We start from the raw sequence: 6023 nt of genomic DNA on the forward strand, positions 1-6023 counted from the left end.
ACGCAAACTTCCATTGTTTATCTTACGAGCAACAGTGAGTCCCATCAGCTTCTTGAGTAAAGGGCCCAGGTGCTCATTTATATAGACAGGATTTGCATCTTCATCAGGGTGCCCAAGATCGCTTGTGGTAATTCTTTGTTTTCTGGCTTTTTCAAGGAAGGCGTCGCGTTTTTAGCGTTTCTGAAACTGTAGCACTATGTTCTGGCACGAAGAGTTTTTAGTAGGCACACGGTGGCACACTTCAATGTCGTCGGATGTCACGGGTACATTCAAAACTTCCCCGATCCTCTGAATAACCTCAGGAAGGTTTTCCTTCTCGGTTACCGGCAGGCCAGTGATCTCTACGTTTCGGTTCCTGGAACATTGTTCCTAGCTGTTGAGCCTTAGTTCATAGTCAGACACTTGTCTTTGTAGCGCATCACGGTCAGAGGTCAACGCGGCATTTTCAGCCTTTAAGGATTTGTTTTCTGCCTTCAGCGCAGCACACTCAGTGACGATGTCATCGTATTGCTTGCTACAGTAATCTATACTCTGTGAAACTTCTCGCAGCTCCTTCCTCAAGACACGTTCAAGAACGCTTCGCAATGCCGCAATGTCTTTCGCAAGTTCTCTTCTTAATTCATCCCGTAATTTGTCAATTTCGCTAGGCATGGTTCACAGCAGATGACGAAAAAAAAGAAAAAGAAACGATGCACACTTGGAAGGACCAATGAAAAATACACTACTCTCGCGCTAAGAGGGTTTACGGTTGTACAAAGAAATACGTGCAGAGCATGAAACTATTTGGCAGCAGTGCAAACATACAAAAACCACGGACAGAGTGCCTAGAAAGATTCAGCTTACCTGCAAAGTGGAGGAAACGTTATTGACTGTGTCAAGATGTGCACTGCTGCCAAACTAGGGTGCCGTACGACGTGCTGCAGCTATTTAACGGTGATCCAGGTGGCGGGTCAGCAGTTGGCGCAGGCGCAGGAGCCACCGATAGGTCCGCGATCCTTCAGGGCGGTGACACAGATCTGCCACGTGTCCGGTTACGGCGAACAGCTGATCCCGGGAACTTGGGTCGATGAAATGCCGGATTTGTAGCTGCAAAGTGCAGGAAACGTTAGTGACTGTGTCAAGATGTGCACTGCTGCCAAACTAGAAAAGAATCATGCGCAGAAGCTGAAAACTTACTGCGAGGCTGGGAATTCCGGTAATTATGTGCATACTTAATGACGGAGAAGTTCATGCGGTACTTTTAGAGGATTGGGCTTAAAGGGAAAAAAGTCAGTAATCAAATCAGAGGAGGTTTGTAGACCGCAGATGCCCACTATATGCGATTCACAGTGCACACAGTGCTTTTGCTGTCGGACAGTTCAGCTATCGAGGCATCTTTGTGAGGAACCACAGTGTTCCGCTACAGTGTTTCATCACGCTCCCAACAGCAGTAGTACTCATGCAAATAAAAACTGATGAATTAGACGCTTTTTGTCAGGTCTACAATTTGGCACTGAAATTCGCCCAGAACGCAATGGGCGGAATTTTTTTCAGTTTATTTAACTATTCACTACAAGTACAGGTTTAACAAAGTATAGGTTGAAATTGCCTCCATCTATAAGGCTCCGGTATAATTTTAAACCTTGGCAAGCTAGCTCCGACACCTGATACAAACCCTACACATTGCCTTTTGCCGTACAACTGGCCAGCATGGAAATATGCATTGCCATGCATTTCCAAAGTGGCACTTCTGAAAAGATTAACATGCACCCTTTCATGTCATCTCGTCTTTTAGAATGAAAGTGCGGTATAAGGGGTAAACGAAAATAATTGAATTGTGTTATTGTAGTTACCATCTCCTTGCTGAGCCAATGCTGCGGCTTCATGCTCATCGCCGTGTTCCACGAGGATCTTGCGCAGCGAGGTAAAACCACCGTTCATGGCATCAGCTATGCTTGTTGTAAATAGAATATCAAACTCCATCAGGAGCTAAAAAAGAAAAGAGCACATTTAAAACAATGCACAAAATATTGAAATGCTGAACGTACTGATGCTTCAGTTGTCAGGAAATGAAAGAGAAGCAAAGCATCTGATATGCGCATAGCCCGGAGCTGCTGATGACGCCTCTGAGCCGTAGCCAACAAGCGTGGCCGCAGTTCACTGCTGTCTGCAGCCAGGTTTCGTCTAAGCCACTCATTGTGGCTTAGACGAAACTGCATTGTTTCACCGTAAACAAAAAGGTGGCCGCAGTGCTGTAATGAAAAGAACGGTTACCCCAATAAAGTGGGGTCAATATAAGCCCTTTAAAGGCAACCTGGAAATGGTTTTTTGAACTCTTGTCACAAAACCGCATTCATCTTTTTCGCACCTTACTACCCGCTAATAACTGTTCCTTAAACTAAAGGCAAATGCATCGAGCAAAAGTTTCTTACTACCTTACATTTCAATAAATACCTACAGGAACATTTTTTATAACAATTGGGAGGAAGGGCTCCTGAAATTTCGACCACCTGGGGAACGTGCACTGCGCGATGTTAGTGCACGTTAAAGAAGCCCAGGTGGTCGGAATTTCCAGGGCCCTTCAGTACGGCATCTCTCATAGCCAGAGTCGGTTTGGGAAATTAAACCCCATCAACGAACCAAGCAACCATTTGCTGAGTTCTACCAGCTTTTAAAAGCTGAAGCAAAGGGAGTGGCTTTCAGGCGCATACCTATACTATGGTGGGGTAGAAAAAAAAGAACACCGTACAGCGAGATTCTTGATTATTTGAACTGCCTGGGGTTCTAACATGCACAGAAACCTCAGTGTATGGTCTTTTCTGCATTTTACCGCCATCAAAATCTGCCAAGGAATAGATCGAGCGGAACACCTTAGCCGCTACACCACTGTTTAGGATCCCCATTTTTTAGATGGCCACTCTTCAGTACCATCAATCCTTTGTTATTACCATGCAGTCTTTAACAAGAACATCATAAAATATTTGCTGCTTAGCAATTAGTAGCCCCACCATCAAAACAAACCTTCCTACTGTAGGTTCAGATGCACCACAGGATGCATTGATAGGCAGGAATAAACATGGTGAATCGAAATGGTTATATTCTTAAATGTGGCATGCCTCAAAGCTGCACATGTGCCATTTTCGACTCTGTAGTAGAGGGCTGGGAATTTCGGCACCCGGATTTGCTTCATCCTGAAGCAACTCATGGGCTACTTGGGACTTTGTTGTGAAGAGCTCTGGACTAATTTAGACTATCTGGTGTTGTAGTGGTATTGCGAAGCATATGTAATTTTTTGTATTTCGCCTCTACCACAATGCAGCCACTGTGGCCAGGATATGTGCATTGATATTAAATGGCTGAACTGCCTCGTGAAGGTATGTGAAATATTAATGCAAAATTTAAGGTAGCACACTGAGCATAAAGAAAGTCAGTGTCTGAAGGTTACAAGAAACAGCAGGATTGATCTGAGTACCAGTTCTTTGTAATACTATTTATCAGTGCATTCATACCGTTCAGCTTTTTAGCGCCAAATTACTTTGCAAAGTACATATTTTCCAGACAGTAATTGAGCATGAATATTCACAAACAAATCCAAGCTCTTCGTGCATCATACTTAGGTTATGCAAGATGAAACACCCGGAGACTCAGTGAAGCTATGGGCCATTCTTCATTAAATAGTGTGCAATATTTTGGAACCGCAATTTGGCATGAAGAAAAATGGTTGCGAACAGACTGTTATGTTTGAACAGGTAAAAGAGTAGTTCATCTTGCATAAAGGAGAGTATTATGATTTTTAGTTATTACCAAGCTAGCAAAGTGGTCAGGATCCCCCAAGACCACCCTACTCGCTTGTGTAATAAAGTGTACTTTGCCCCAAGCCCTAAGATTCAGCACCGACTTGCACATTGTAACATTTCAGCATACTGTAGAGCACAATCGAAACATAGTATTGCTGGAAAGTATTGCTGTAAATTTCTAACAGGAAACAAGCAGAAGCAAAAACTCACGAAGAGGCGGCATAATTTCTTGTTCGCTCCCTCCGTGTCTTTTTCGCCCCCCTTTTCGCAGCTGTGCCCGAGTGCTTTCTTTTTTTGCCAGCATCTCTTCTGTGATTGTCTCTGTTTTCTTTCTCTTATTTTTGAATTTGTTTCGTAGGCCTAGCACCCACGATTCCTGTAAAAATATTGGGCACAAAGGATCGAAAAAAATGTTTAGACAAGTATGGATTCAAGGAACGGGTATCACACTAAACTTGCAAGCATGCAACCCGTGCCAGCATCAGGTGCCTATAGAAACATGATAACCAAAGGTTTGCTCATGAGTGCTTTTTTTATTGCACTGGCAAGAAGGTACAGGACCAAATCATGACACTCTGAAGTTACACTTCTGCAAATGCGTATTGCATTCAGATAAAAACAGATTAATCAGTTTTGTTCACCAAACAATTGAATATGGGTAGAGCTTACCTCTATGGATTTGTACTGATGGCACTGTTATCGATTTGTACAAATTATTTTGTGTGCATCGTTGATTGTGGTGTCACATGGAAAAGACACTTGTACGTTACTTTTAAGTACATGTACCGTACAAGACCTCAGAATTTTTGGAGCAAATGAATGTATTGGCAAAAGGTTCAGCATCTATCGAAACTATCCATGTCAAGTGGGCATTACTGCTCAAGCTTCCCATGCTCATACTGACCTCAAAGAGTGCTTGCCTCAACCTTCATTATCACACAATAAAATGGGCCACCACATAATTGAAACCGCAAACTCTTCAAGTGTTGCAGTACAGTTAAATTTCTTCAAAGGAAACTAACAAACTGTATGCTCACCTAACCACTTCCATTCCCAACTCGATCAACTAGATGCGGATATTTTTCAAGAAGCTTTTCAGCAGCAACACGGTACGGTGTGCGGGATGTGTACCTAGGACAGAGGCGAAATGTTGCACTATGTTAAGTGGAAATATTACATCTTTGATTTTTAATTATCTGTGACGATTTTGGTAGGTAGTAGTACAGGCTATAGTAATAATTACTGCTCTGATTTACGTGCAGTAAATGGTAGTTTACACTTTTTGCTGACAGTATTTAAAGACATTGCACTGCAGCAATGCTAGCAGAGCAGCAAGAAATGCTAAGCAATAGTTTGAAGCACATACCACGCCAGCTTAAAACATTCCTGGAACAGTTTATTAATGATAAACCGTCTGACATGGCCACTAATTGCTGTCTGCCGCTTGAGGACATCCTCATATGGTGCGAAGGACGGCAAGGTGAAGCCCATATAATCAAACCTGTCCTCCAATGGTATGGCGTTCACGTCGTGCACAATGCTGCCACTGTAACACACTGAAGGCAACATACAAATCAGTTATTTTTTATATACATCGAGTTTGACACATATGGCACTTAATGACCTTCACTGCATGACATACTAATGAACCTTTCCATAACATTGCCCGAGCCTTTGGTGTCTGCGCTTGAGGACATCCTGACATGTTGCCAAGGACAGCGAGGTGAAGCCCGTATAATCGAACCTATCCTCCAATGGTATGGCGTACACGTCGTGCACGATGCTGCCACTGTAACAGAGTTAAGGCAACATACAAATCAGTTATTTTTGATATACATCAAGTTTGACACATATGACACTTAATGACCTTCACTGCATGACATACTAACGAACCTTTCCATAACATTGCCCGAGCCTTTGGTGTCTGCGCTTGAGGACATCCTGATATGTTGCCAAGGACCGCAAGGTGAAGCCCATATAATCAAACCTGTCCTCCAATGGTATGGCGTACACGTCGTGCACGATGCTGCCACTGTAACACAGTGAAGGCAGCATACAAATCAGTTATTTTTGATATACATCAAGTTTGACACATATGACACTTAATGACCTTCACTGCATGACATACTAATGAACCTTTCCATAACATTGCCCGAGCCTTTGGTGTCTGCGCTTGAGGACATCCTGATATGTTGCCAAGGACAGCGAGGTGAAGCCCGTATAATCGAACCTATCCTCCAATGGTAT

The 6023-nt window shown here is 43.2% G+C and overlaps 1 pseudogene; it reads right to left on the reverse strand.

Annotated features, from left to right (window-relative positions):
• Positions 1-997: 997 nt before the first annotated feature.
• LOC149369699 (uncharacterized) lies at positions 998-5395 on the reverse strand (annotated as a pseudogene).
• Positions 5396-6023: the final 628 nt, after the last annotated feature.

The sequence above is a fragment of the Amblyomma mixtum genome, chromosome 1 (genome assembly GCF_055824585.1).
Source record: "Amblyomma mixtum isolate Tamu chromosome 1, ASM5582458v1, whole genome shotgun sequence".
Lineage (NCBI taxonomy): Eukaryota > Metazoa > Arthropoda > Arachnida > Ixodida > Ixodidae > Amblyomma > Amblyomma mixtum.